Source organism: Giraffa tippelskirchi, chromosome X (assembly GCF_054371585.1).
Source record: "Giraffa tippelskirchi isolate mGirTip1 chromosome X, T2T-mGirTip1v1.2.pri, whole genome shotgun sequence".
NCBI lineage: Eukaryota > Metazoa > Chordata > Mammalia > Artiodactyla > Giraffidae > Giraffa > Giraffa tippelskirchi.
The window spans coordinates 98,730,780-98,745,468 of NC_137289.1; the positions used below are offsets into that span (position 1 = coordinate 98,730,780).

Here is a 14,689-nt window from a genome sequence, read left to right on the forward strand (position 1 = left end):
GTCTTGAATATAGATTCAGTTCAGTTCCGTTCAGTCGCTCAGTCGTGTCCGACTCTCTGCGACCCCATGAATTGCAGCACGCCAGGCCTCTCTGTCCATCACCAACTCCTGGAGTCCACCCAAACCCATGTCCATCGAGTCGGTTATGCCATCCAACCATCTCAGCCTCTGTCGTCCCCTTCTCCTTCCGCCCCCAATCCTACCCAGCGTTAGGGTCTTTTCCAATGAGTCAGCCCTTCGCATGAGGTGGCCCAAGTATTGGAGTTTCAGCTTCAACATCAGACCTTCTGGTGAACACCCAGGATTGATCTCTTTTAGGATGGATTGGTTGGATCTCCTTGCAGTCCAAGTGACTCTCAAGAGTCTTCTCCAACACCACAGTCCAAAAGCATCAATTCTTCGGTGCTCAGCTTTCTTCACCGTCCAACTCTCACATCCATACATGACCACTGGAAAAACCATAGCCTTGACTAGACGGACTTTTGTTGGCAAAGTAATGTCTCTGCTTTTAAATATGCTATCTAGGTTGGCCATAACCTTCCTTCCAAGGAGTAAGCGTCTTTTAAGTTCATGGCTGCAATCACCATCAGCAGTGGTTTTGGAGCCCCCAAAAATAAAGTCTGACACTGTTTCCAGTGTTTCCCCATCTATTCGCCATGAAGTGATGGAACCGGATGCCGTGATCTTAGTTTTCTGAATGTTGAGTTTTAAGCCACCTTTTTCACTCTCCTCTTTCTCTTTCATCAGGAGGCTCTTTAGTTCTTCACTTTCTGCCATAAGGGTGGTGTCACCTGCATATCTGAGGATATGGCGTGTGACTAAATAAGGGCCAGTTTGTCCAAAGCACTGTGTGCCTCTTCCTGTTTTTCACCCAGAATTCCTTCATGACGCAGTGACATTCAGGGATCGCAGAGGTTACAACTTACCCCTGTAGAACTGGCTGTGAGCAACGCTGTTTCTGTTAGGGATCCTAATTCATCTGAAGCCAGAGATGGAATTTCTGAGCTGGAGTGCATCTGTGTCCTCAGGTGTGACCTATTAGAGCTGTTTTGGGTTGGCATCCAGGATGAGCACTCTAAACTGTTTGCAGATCTCTGTCCCAGGGCATGAAATCTCAGAACTGTTTGGGGGGGGGGGGTCTGTGTCCAGAGGGTTGGGCCTCTCAGCTGTTCATATATCTGCACACGAGAACAGTCTGAAGAGAGAGGCTGGATGGACCCCACTCTCACGGGCCTTAGAAGCAGGCCTGTGATGTCACATTTGCTACGATTTCTACCATGCCTCCCTACAGAGAGAAAAGCTTGGGGCCCCATCCTCAGAGAGGGTAATAATGCACAGTTCACAGAAGCCCAGGTAATAATCCTGTTAAGAAAAATACTTGCTGATATGACTGCCACCCTTGATAGGGGCCCTGTGACAAAAACTGTGTACACACACTCTCTCAGTCCATCTGCCCAACCCACAACAAGGAGGGCACCGTTAGCAGATGGGCGCCCAAGGCCCAGTGCAGAGGGAAGGTCTCAGCTCATGAGGAGGGGAGGAACTGGATGGAAGCTTGGGCTCCTTGGAGGAGGCGGGAAAGACTCAGCACAACCCTGGCCAGGGAGTGGGGGAGGGGGGCGTTGGCACAGGGCCACAGGGACCCTATGGCTGACTCACTGTCAGGGTATGTCTCTGTGTCTCCCCATCACACACCCAGCTTTTTATCTGATGGATGGAATGGACTCGTCACATTCCCTGGGGATGTGATCATGGAAGGTACAGAGTTGAGCCTCCAAGCAGCTGGGGGGAAATCTCACATTCACCAGTTTGCATGAGGCTCCACCACAAATGCAGAGATCCCTGCCTCTCTTTCCCCCATTAGAGCAGTCATTGGCAGGGAGATCAGCAAGAGGGCAGTCTGGGCAGGATAGGTTGTGAGGGACCCTGTGTGCAGCATGAGCCTCCCCAGGAATGGAGAATGTCCTTTTCCTGATGGGCAGAGGCCCCTGATGTGTGTGAAGGGAGCGTGATTAAGGCCCAGGCCATGGGCAACTGAGTCATTCTCTAGAGAAAGAGAGGATTTTACTCCCCAGGAGTAAAATGGAGACATCAGGATTTCACTCCCCAGTTTTTCCACTAGGATCTAGGATACTTTTCTCCCAGATAGGTATCTCCTCTAGGCTGTTGCTCAAATGTCACAATCTTAGAACTTCCCTGACCACTCTTTCTAGATATCATCCCCTCTCTCTATTTCACTATCCCAATTTAATGTTAATTATGGCAGTTACAAACACCTGATAAATTACTTGTATTTGGGGACCACATGATCCCAAGAGAAGGTAAGCTCCATGAGGAAAAGGTCGATTTTCTCTTTCCAAACACACAAATTTGTGCTTGACACATACTTTGGAGAGAATGCATGAACAACGGAATGAATAAACAAAGTTAAACCTGTTGAGAGAAGCATAGCTAGACAGGCTGAGGATTCTGCTAGAGAACATATTCAGGGATGATAAGATGATGACAAAGCTGTGACCTTTATCTCACCTACGAGGTGGTGTCCTTGGGTCCCCTCGAAATTGACCCCTTTCCTAACAGAATGGAAGGTCCTGTTGTCTTTTTCACATATTACTCGCGGTCAACGTCAGAGGCCTTCCCCACGCCAGGACCTCAGATTCCAGTCGGAAGCTTTACTTACCCTGCCCACTGGGGGACTGTGGCTGGATATTTCTGCCTTAAACAGGAAAGCTCAAACAACTACGATGCGCAGCATAGATAAAATGCTTTCAATGCTCTTTGTTACGACAGTGGTCACTATAGACAAGTAATCTTCAGTTTATGAAGACTTCTTTTTGAGTCCAAGATGGCAGCAATCTGTGGGGTTTTCACCCTAACCTTGCCCTTCCGCCCTTGGCGGATCATCCTGGAATGGTCCCCGGGCATCTATATCTGCTGTTCCCCAATCCCACCAGCAAGGGGCGCGCGAGATGAAACAGTTCTGTCCTGGGATATACCACTGAGGGGAAGCGGTAAGACCCCCCCCACTCTGGAAGGTACCATTGGGAGAGGGCGTTCCACAGCAGGGAGGGCCCCCTTACACCGCGTCAGGCATGGACCACAGTTCCCAGGCGCGGCGCTCAGGGCGCCTCTGGGTCTATCCCGATTCGCTCCTCTTCGTCTTCCCGCTGCTTTCGAATCCGAGTGGACACTGGTATTCAGCGGAAACTTTCTTCGTCTCTTTTCCAACTCCACCCCTTCGTTGGTGGGACGACTACGGAGCGAGAGACCTGCTGTCGGTTTGGGTATGGCGTCAGAGAAGCTTTCTGGGTAGTGACTGGTCACCGCGTGATTGCGGGCACTGTGGGCACAGAACTGGAACTGAGGGCGAGAGGCGCGAGTATACGCGTGCGCCTGCGTTAGCGTGCGCAACGATGCAGAGCATGCAATTTTCCTCCGAGGTTTATTGCTTTTCCCAAAGGGGTCGAATAGCTGCTCTGGTTAGTGGCGAGGTTTGGCGCGGTCACTGGCCGTGCATGGTGACTGCGTTTCAGTCTTGTTTAGCTCTCGCTCAGTCTGGATCCTGTGGCAGCGCACGGTCTTCACACAAATGCACGCAATTCATGTCCAGGGAGAGGTCTCTGAGTTTGGTGTCTCTCCCTGGAGAGTATACTGTATCTGGCACCTTGGGATTGTGTGTTGCTACGTGTGACAACACGGGTGCTGTTTGGCTACATTTGATCTCCTTGAGCCTTTGGGCGGAATTGTGAGTGATGGGACATTTGATGTGAGTGGATTTTGTGAGCCATAATACAAAGCCTCTAGGATGTGTGCCTGTATACCGGGATGTGCATCTTTGGAGGTTTCTTGCCTCTCAGTCCCTGTGTGTGAGATCTCTGTGTTAGGAGTCTGCACCCCAGAATGTGAGATCACTGAGCTTTTTGATTCTGGGTTCCAAGTTGTGATGCCTCTGTGCTGCTTTAAGGATGGGTTAGTCTAAAGGTGTAAAGGATCAGCTGCCTGGGGCTCTATGCAGAGGTTGCAAATTTTTCCTTTGTCTGGGAACTTTGTCTTAAGATTATATGATATTCTTGAGTTATTAAAACTTCTGCCTTTCCGTTTAGGAGGGTTTGTATTAGGTCGGTAAGTGTCCGCGTGGTTTGGGAGTCAGTCTCCATGATGTGAAGCATCTGTGCAGTTCTCATTTGTTTCTGTCTGGAAGACTTTGGACTGTTTGCAGGGTCTCTGTCACAGCGTGTATGGTTATGGTCTCTGTTGTGTTTGAGCGTCTGAGACTCGAGTTGTGTGCTCTCTGTGCAGAGATTCAGTGAGCTCTTTTTGGTGTCTCTGGCTGTCTATGAGCTGTTGGAAGTCTTCGTGTTAGAAATAAAACCTCTTACGTTCTTGGCTGTGAGGTCTCTGTCCAGGAAGTGAGGATTTGGTAGCTGGCAGATATGATTCTGAAGCCGGGAACCTGACATGCTGACTGTGTGTTGTTGAGTGTATCACTTGTCTCGTGAAATCTCAGTATGTATCATAATTAATACAGTGGGGCCAGTGCCCATCTTGGAGGGTACCTGTGCATGTTAGCAATGTGTTTAAAGGGCCTGCCTCCAGACTGTCCTTCAGCAAATGTTTTCTGAGCACCTGCCATAGACCTGAGCACTATTGGAGGAGTTTGGGACAGGGCAAAACTAACCAAGTCTCTCATTGCATAGACTTGGTGGTCAGTAAGTAAATCAAGGGTGGCAGGCACTATGAAGAAAGATATTGCTAGATCAGGGGAAAAGGTGTATGTGGGTATGATATTATGATTTTCTTCAAGATAATGAGGGAAAGTCTCCCTGAAAGATGCCAAGTAAGCAGAGATCTGGAGGAAGTGAGGGAGCAGGTCGTGGGGTTACCTAAGGGAAGAGCATTCCAGGCAGAAGGAACAACAAATGCAACAGTCCTCGCATGGAAATCTACTTGGCGTGCTCCTGAACGTCAAGGAGTCCTGTGATGCACTGGGTTTGGCACGTAGCTCTCATTGAAAGGGGCCTGGTGCTGCTATTTCTGTTTGTCCCCCAGTTTGTGGTCATCTGCATTTCACAGATGAAGGACTCAAGGCTCCAACATGTGCCCTGCACCTTCTCTCCTACCTATACCTGAAATTAGGAGTGAAACCTTCTGGTCCGTCAGGAGAGACAGAGAACTTGAGTGTACCAGCTGCAGGGATGATAGCATCCACGTTGAATGTCAGCCGAGCAGCGTACCTCAGTTTTAATGTGGGAATCATGCCTCATATCGTTGCCTGCCCTTGATGGAGGGCAGGACTTAAGAAGGAGAAAGGGAACTGGGGCAAAGGAGAGAGGCAGGAAGGGGAAGCTGGAGGACAATGAGAAAAAAAAATGAATGGTCTCATCACATTGCTTGGATTTGGCCCAAATCACCTTGATTAAATGATTGGAGTGATATATATATATATATATATATTTTTTTTTTTTACTTTGTCCCTGTCCCTACCCTTTCTTTCCCTCCCCTTCTCTTTTGTGCCTGGGATACCACCTGGGGCTGGAGATTTCTTTTCTGTGAATTTTTCAACTACAAGCTTGCTTTTAAAATAGGTTATCTGTTCCTTTTTCACTGAAATTTGATAGTTTGTTCCGCTTCACCTAAATTGCCAGATGTAGTTATTCTATGACTATAAACTTATTCATAGAATCCTTTTAATTTCTGTGGAATCTGTAACCTATTTCTTTCCTGATATTGGTAAGTTTTGTCTATAGTTATCTTGCTTTTGTTTTATTCTTCTGGGTGGAAATTTATGAATTCGTAGTGACCTTTTGAAAGAGCCAGCTTTGGGTTTTGTCGATTATCTATATATTTTTTCTAATATCTGTTCCGATCTCTTTTTCCCTTATTTTGCTGAGTCTCGCTACCAAAGGGGTTTAATAAAGTCTCTGAAAGTTTCCCAAGTATAGTGTAATCTCACAGATTCTAGGGCACTGTTGTAGCCGCACTGAGTGAGATCCACTGAATGTAGATCATGGCATCTGCACTTTTTACAAGAATTCCTCAGTTCTGATTGACATGGACAACGTGTCTAGGCACTACTGGACCAGAGGCATGGTCTTATTTTCCCTACTGCCAGGCTGTCTTCACTGAGAGCATGTGACAGGGTTGTCTGTTTTCTCTGATGCACAAACCCAAGGGGTATGACACAAACTCAAGGGGGTTGACAATTAAATGGAGGGAGGCTTTGGACTAGAGCAGATGCGGTGGACTTTGGAAAAAGTAGATGCATTAGAGATTTTCGAAGTAAAAGTGACAGAACTCAGCAAGAATATGGACTTGAAGTGAAGGAGAGGGAATTGTAAACATGGTTAAGACCAAGTTTCTGTGTCCTGTCATAAGGGTACAAAGGTGTCATGGGAAATCCTGGAAGTTGGCCAGGTCTGGAAAGAATTCCAAATAAGATTTTTATGTTTATGAGCTCATGGTCTAGATGGATACAATAACCAGTATTTACATACTTAAAAGTTCCTTTTCCTTTTAAAAAAAAGTGAGAGGTATTGAGATATAATTTATATACAATAGAAGTCAATGCTTTAAAGCATTACCGTTTGTCAAGTTTTCACATATGCATACCATTGCGTAAATGCTACCACAGCAAAAATGTAGAAAACGCCCCATTCGTTTGAAAACGCTCCTTTGGGCTATTTGCATTGAGACTCCTTCCTCCATTCCTATACCCTGGCCACCGCAGATATATTTCTGTGCCTATAGTTGTGCCTTTTCCAGGAATCCATTGACATGGAATCATATAACACATAGCCTTCTGTGTCTGACATCTCTCAGTGGCACAGCTGAGATGCATCCTTGCTGTTACATGCATTAGGAGTTCCTTTTGAAATGACTGTGTAGTATTCTTATGCATGAGTATATTCTTTTTTCTTTCATCTACATACCAGTTGTTGAATAGTTTGGTTGTTTCTGGTTTTGGCTATTAGGAGTACATGAGTAGGATATTTTAGTAATGGTCCTTGTGTGAATATGTTTTCCTTTCTCTTGGGTAAAATTGGCTAAAATTAAAACTCCTAGGAAGTACCGAAATTCTTGAGAATAAGAAGAATATGCTACCGGAGAAGAGTGAAGAAATAGCTACAAAAGGAATGAAAAGGCTAAGCTAAAGTGGAAACAGCCCCCAGCTGTGGATGTGTCTGGTGGTGAAAGTCAAGTCCGATGCTAAAAGAACAATATTGTACAGGAACCAGAGGTATATTCTGAGAAATCAGTTACCAGTTCAGAGATATAAATGTGCAATGCTCCAAGCAACAGATGGAAACGGAGGTACATATTTCTGTGTCTATTCTATGGAAGTGAGTAAAGCCATTGCAAGCATGATGGAAAACCCAGAAGCAGAGAAGGAAATGGTTCATCAAAGCATGTATAAAAATAGGTATTCAAACCAGTAATGTCTATTCCTGTCATAAATGTCTTCCTGAGACACATTCTCCACTAAGGGTAACCTGGGACTACCTATCACCACAGTTTGTGGATGCGTAAGAAAGACTGCACTGGAAGGAAAAAAAGATAGTCTTCAACCCCCTTTCTCATCCTCCAGAGACCCTGCGGTTCCAGGACTCTACCTCAGTAGCGAGAAAAGCTCAACGTGCTCGGCACACGCCGAACTCAGGGAGCATGCGCAGTGTGTGCAGGTACACCCGCTACTGCGCATGCGCCTTGGTGCGCATAAGTAGCGCGCATTCTGTGAGGAGCGTTGGGCCTGAGGCGGTTGTGTTTACTCAGTCCCGGTTCCTTCTCACTGCTTGCGAGTCACCAGGTAGGTCCACAGATCTGTCCTGTCTGGAGTTGATGTGTGCGAGCGTGTGAGGGGGAGCCAGCGAGTTTCGGGCGGGTCGGGCAGCGCGTTTTCGGGCCTTTGAGGAGGAAGGCCCTCGAGGTCGTCATCTTGCTCTTCAGAGGTGTCGTGACGCCATAGTTCTTGCCCTGGTGGCTGGAGAGGAAGCTCGGTGGGCAGAAGAGGGAGGGGTCGGGTGATGGTGGGCGGGGGGGAGACTTGGGAGTGCTATTTGAAATATCTGGTTCACTGGGGCCCTGGAACTGACGACAGAGCACAGAATCTGGGCCCGGCAGTGGGACCTGGGCAGGGGGCGGGGTGGGCGATTAAGGAAAGGCCTAGAAACCGGACCGCGGGGGTGGGGGGGGTGGGTTGTGACTGTCTCCCGGGTTTTGTGATAAGGTGTCAAGGGAGACGTGGACCGGTTGCTCTGCATGCAGACTCACTTCAGCCCCAGACACTGAGAAAATCGCCATAGTCAGGCTGTAAAGACTGAGCCTTCTTGTTCCAACTGAATTCCAAGGGAGCTGGGGAGATACGTCTGGTGAATAGGGGTGTGACAAAAGGAATAGTCCTGAATTTTTAACTCTTAGCAGTATTTCACTAAATATCTTCATAATGGAGAATTCTGTTGTGAAATCAAACTTCCTCACAAAAATTGAGCCTTCCTGTGTACCTTAAGGTAATTTCTCTGCCAGCTTAGCAAAGACAAAAATGGCTTTTCTAGTAACTGTATTTAGTGTGATTGGAATGCATGTACACTCATACTTAACCATCGTTTTCTTTTGAAAGTATTTTCACATTTTTTAAAAAAGTAATAAGTCAACATATGGCCATAAAAGTGATCAAATATAGCTCTAGTCATAAATACATTTTCTAAATCACAACATTCTACTTTCAGGGAGAAATATGAGTGGGCAAGTGGCATCAACACTGGGACCTATAGATCAAGAGTCCTCCCAGCTGGATGCACCTGTGGTTGTGAGTACCTTACCATTTGGTGTTTTCTATTAGCAGAAGTTTATTTTTGAGAAAATGATGTTAAGTAGTACAGATGCAGTGATAAAGGTCTTTCATGCTGATAAAGGGTGACAGTGTGTCTTAGGAAGGAACATTGATCCAGATATATTACAGTCTGGCGTTGCCTGGATGAGTATACTGTTAAATTCCCTGGAAATGTGCCCAGTGACTCCCTCCTCCTGCTTATTAACAACAGATTGCATACTTCCATCCCAACATAGAGTTAAATAGCTTCCAAAGTCTTTCTGAGTAACTCTTATGGGAGTTAACTTTTCTCTGTGGGAAGAGAAACTTTATTAAAAGTAAGTACATAGAATTGTGTTGGGAAAATGTTGTTAGGTTTACTTATGATCAGATACATCTGTGTCTTGTGTATAGTTATGCTATTAGATGTATTAACAACAAAAAGTTTTTATTTGCATGCCCACTCTACTAGGACCAGCAGCCCAGTGTTGAGCAACCTCAACAAGGGGAACCACCAGCTGAAATTCATGATATCACACCTGCAAAGGAGGAAGTACATGAAGAGCATCCAGTGGATCGTGGTGAAGAGAAGCTGCCGCGTGCCTGTCAAGGTAAAGTGTATCAGTGCATCCTGCCTTAAGACATACCCAGTGAGTGGAGGAAAGGAAACATTAGAAAAGGACTTCAGACAGTTCCTGAAAAACTGAGGAGAGTATAGTTTGCAGGTTCGTGTGGTTGGTGAAATTTTCCCTTGTTTTCAAGACAAAGAAGTCGGGGGAGCATCTAAGTTGTCTGAGGACAACCCTGGAAAAGGAAAATGGTAATGACTTTCGGGAAATTCTGCTTTCCTTTTTCTCCAGCAAAACATTCCTGGAATAATGCTCCTGAGTTTCTTACTCATCACATTTTTACCATACTAACCTAAGGCTTTTAATTCATAACACTGAGGGAATGAATATCATCATTCCCTTGTTTATATTGTAGGTTTTACACCTAAATTGATGCGTTTTTTTAATGATCCTTACCTGGAAATTGATCTCCCGGAATTGGCTGTGGCAAAGACTGGGGGTCAAGGTGGAGATGGTCCTGATGTCTAGGAGGAGATTGCGTCAAATATACAGCCTGTTGAAATGCCAGAAGCAGGTATGTCATCCATTCAGAAAGTAATTTATGTGGTTTCTGTTTTTCAGAATATTATATCTTTAATAATATAGAGGGAACATTACTATTATTTTAATAATAGAATTCACATATTCTTTGAAAGATAGTTCACATCCCAGATGCCTGAGTGCCTGACTTACAGACTTTCCAATAAAGAGACAGGATCAAAGCCATATCGAACTGAAAATAGGAAACCGTTTTCCTTTTTTTTTTTTATTTTTAAATAAATTTATTTATTTTAGTTGGAGGCTAATTACTTTACAATATTGTAGTGGTTTTTGCCATACATTGACATGAATCAGCCATGGGTTTACATGTGTTCCCCATCCTGAACCCCCCCACACCTCCCTCCCCCTCCCATCCCTCCGGGTCATCCCACTGCCCCAGCCCTGAGCATTTGTCTCATGCATCGAACCTGGAATGATGTTCTGTTTCACATATGATAATATACATGTTTCAATGCTATTCTCTCAGAACGTCCCACCCTCACCTTCTCCCTCAGAGTCCATAAGACTGTTCTATGCATCTGTGTCTCTTATTCTGTCTCGCATATAGGGTTATCGTTACCATCTTTCAAATTCCATATATATATGCATTAGTATACTGTATTGGTGTTTTTCTGTCTGGCTTACTTCACTCTGTATAATGGGCTCCAGTTTCATCCTTCTCAATAGAACTGATTCAAAAGGAAACCGTTTTCTTTCCTTGAGTATAAGTACTTTAAGCAACAGCTAATAATTTTCAGGTTCTTTTCTAATTTCTGCTTGTAACAAATACGGAATGCATTTGTAATAAATATCAGTTTACATGAAATATGCTCAGAAGGTTCTAGTACCAGCTTTAACATAATGTGTGTGATTCAGGTAAATCCCTTAACTTCTAAACTGAACTTTATTCATTTAAGTTGTGAATTCAGAACAGATACACTAAAATGCCAATTTTTCCATGCTGATTTTTGCACTCTCTGATTCCCTTCGATGGAATGCATACAAGAATACTCTGTTTTTCTTGATTGATTTATCATAAAATATCATCTAGAGTCAAATTATAACAGGGGAATTGAGATTTCATTTTCTGATGGGGGACCCATGTACACCCGTGGCTGATTCATATCAATGTATTGCAAAAAACACCACACTATTGTAAAGTAATTAGCCTCCAATTAAAATTAAAAAATTAATTTTTTTAAAAAAGAAAATGAGCCAACATTCCGCTTGATGTTTGTTAAATTCTCTCAAATTCTGAATTCTCTAGCTCTTAGGAAACTTAGTTGCATTTTAAATCCTTTCCCCATTGAAGCATGATATGACTGAATAATAAAATGGCAAAAGGTAGTCTAGTTTCCTGTTTCTGTGGCTGATCAAGTTGAGAGAGTGCATTTAGTCAGTGATATTCCAGGCAGGTGTGAGTGAGATACATATGCTAAGCACACTACCTGCCCCCATGTTTGGTCTGTTTTGGGGGGCGTTTTTTTGCTTATTTTAAGTGGAGGATCATTACTTTACACTACTCTGATGGTTTTTGCCATACACCCAACTCTCACTCTTAAGGAACTAGTAAAAATCTGAGCCTCACGATATAATCGTCTCTCACTATATCAAATATGTTATTTTTCCTCTTTGATACGTGAGTTTAAAAAGTTTTGAAGGTTAAAGTCTGTAACTCTAGTTCTTCCCACGTAATCAGCGTAGTATCTTTCACATAGGTGTTCTCCAGATTGCTGACAATTAATTGCATGGTTCTAATTTTACAGGAAGAACTTCATGGTTAGGGAAGATTTTACTGTGTATTAGCCTTCTAAATATTTTCACTTTACCTTTTTGTTCCATTCCATTAGAACATGTAGATGAAAGGACAACTTTCAGACTACTTGCAAGTAACTACAGAACATGATTAAAATGTTCTCTTAGAAACATCTTAGCCCTAAATATGTGTGGTATTTAAAAAGAAAAATACATTAATTATAAAGTACATAAATATAAAATCCTACCCCCAACAAACAGGTAAGAAAAAGAGCGACAGAATAAACCTAACGGAAAAAGAAAAAGATACTTAATAAAAGACAGGTATGAATCGTCAGGAAGAGGAAAATAAACTCAACGAATAGATAAACACAATGTGGTAATTTACATAATTTTGTAACACACATATATATACACACACATTTTTTAATATTCTTTTCTGTTGTGATTTATCACAGGAGGTTGGACATAGTTCCCTGTGCTGTATAGTAGGACCTTGTTGTTTATCCATTCTGAATGTGATAGTTTGTATCTGCCAACCCCAAATTGCCAGTCCATTCCTCTCAGTTTACATGATTGTGAAGAAAATGGACAAAGCCCAAGTATACCTAATAAGAAATATGAACAAGACACTAACAGTAGATTACAGAATTAAAACAGAGTATAATCTGGAACTCACATATTTTTAGAATATTGATGGGATGTGTCTAATAGGGTAGAAAAAGAAATATTATTTAACATAGCCCAGAGTAACTAAATAAGTAAACATCACAAGATACCGTGGATGAACTTTTGAAATTGGTCAGAGTTGTCTCTCAAAAGCCATTGTCATTCAGAAACAAACCAAAAAATCTCCTTTTCCAGATTTTCTTCTCTCTTCCTACTTGCTTTTCTCTCTCACTCATACTCCCTCTAGCTCTCCCGTTTCTTTTCTTCTCTCCTTTTTCTCTTTCTTCTTTTGGTGTGGCTGTGAGAAAGTCCTATTTCTGCTTCACATGTTGATGTCGCCAGTGATAGTAATGACTGAAAATTAGTGTCCCCATATAATTTATTATACCAACTGGAATGCTTTCCAAGGTGACAAGAAACATTTAGAATTACAAGAGGGCCACAAGTAAAAAGGGGGATAAATGTTTAACTGACTTAAAACAACCACATCAGGGATGAATTAGAACAAATGAAAATTTCTACACTCTTCCACAGTAGAGAAGAAACAAATGTACTACTGGCCTTTTTCTTTACTTCACTTAAGCAGTAACAGAGATAACAACTGTTGAGCTGTCCTATATTCGGAATATTATTTCAAACCAACACAGTTCAATGATACTTTTGGGGGATTTTTTGGTTTTAGTTTTTGTGTATTTTGTTTTTCTTAGGGTGTTTTTTGTTGTTAGATATTTTACTGAATGTGTACACAGTTTTGCCCTCTACTGAAAACGACCTTCTGATAGGTTCAATTGATTTCATTTGTTCTGAACTCAGTGTCCTTATTTTCTTGTATAACTAGGAAGGGTAGTGTGTTTTTAAAAATACTGGTAATACGCTTGAAAAGCCTATAAAATCTCTAGAGAGGATTAACTGAAGGTAAGCCAAAGGGTCGCCCGTAGTGTTCTTGTTTTAGTCCACTTTATAAAACTACAACTGCGATGAACTCTGTACACCTCTCCTGTCATCGAAATTTCTGCTAAGTAACTTTTTTAATGTATATATTATAGGTGAAGGGCGACGATTTGCTTGAAAGAAGATAGACTGAAGCCATCTGTGCTGTTCTTATGTTGTATATTTGACTGTTAAAGTTCTGTCAATAAAGTTTCATTTTCTCCTTGCACATTTTTTGTTACATTTATCCCCGAGGATTTAATGGTATTGAAAATCCATGGTTTGTGATTTTTATGGCCTAGTTGAGGATGTATGTAGAGATAGAATGTTTGTATATAGATTTTCTGTTCCACAGTTCCTCTAAATATGCATATTAATTCCACAAATTTAGATCTAGATTATTTTGCTTTTCAAAATATACTATAATATTTGAATATCAACAGTTTCTACTGGCTTAAACCTTAAACCTTTCCTCATTTTGCAGGATTGAACAAACCAGCCAGAATACTCTTGACTAAAGCAGGTGATAATCGGCATTTTTCCCGATAGGAAATGAGTAATCTTCTCCATTTCGACCTGTTTACGTTGCTTTTTTGTAGATACACTTTATCAGAGTAAGTTCCATTCTATTCCTAGCTTGCTGTCTTGAATATAGATTCAGTTCAGTTCCGTTCAGTCGCTCAGTCGTGTCCGACTCTCTGCGACCCCATGAATTGCAGCACGCCAGGCCTCTCTGTCCATCACCAACTCCTGGAGTCCACCCAAACCCATGTCCATCGAGTCGGTTATGCCATCCAACCATCTCAGCCTCTGTCGTCCCCTTCTCCTTCCGCCCCCAATCCTACCCAGCGTTAGGGTCTTTTCCAATGAGTCAGCCCTTCGCATGAGGTGGCCCAAGTATTGGAGTTTCAGCTTCAACATCAGACCTTCCGGTGAACACCCAGGATTGATCTCTTTTAGGATGGATTGGTTGGATCTCCTTGCAGTCCAAGTGACTCTCAAGAGTCTTCTCCAACACCACAGTCCAAAAGCATCAATTCTTCGGTGCTCAGCTTTCTTCACCGTCCAACTCTCACATCCATACATGACCACTGGAAAAACCATAGCCTTGACTAGACGGACTTTTGTTGGCAAAGTAATGTCTCTGCTTTTAAATATGCTATCTAGGTTGGCCATAACCTTCCTTCCAAGGAGTAAGCGTCTTTTAAGTTCATGGCTGCAATCACCATCAGCAGTGGTTTTGGAGCCCCCAAAAATAAAGTCTGACACTGTTTCCAGTGTTTCCCCATCTATTCGCCATGAAGTGATGGAACCGGATGCCGTGATCTTAGTTTTCTGAATGTTGAGTTTTAAGCCACCTTTTTCACTCTCCTCTTTCTCT

At 43.1% G+C, this 14,689-nt stretch overlaps 1 long non-coding RNA gene across 2 annotated transcripts; it reads left to right on the plus strand.

Annotated features, from left to right (window-relative positions):
- The first annotated feature begins 3,049 nt into the window (after positions 1-3,049).
- On the plus strand, positions 3,050-13,537 carry LOC145536319 (uncharacterized). Of its 2 annotated transcripts, none has more exons than XR_014075770.1 (7): positions 3,050-3,284; positions 7,063-7,311; positions 7,586-7,804; positions 8,724-8,803; positions 9,279-9,417; positions 9,791-9,949; positions 13,425-13,537. It is a non-coding gene; the product is annotated as an uncharacterized LOC145536319 (long non-coding RNA). The 2 variants fall into 2 exon arrangements; XR_014075769.1 differs by having other exon boundaries at positions 3,079-3,284; positions 7,063-7,420.
- Positions 13,538-14,689: the final 1,152 nt, after the last annotated feature.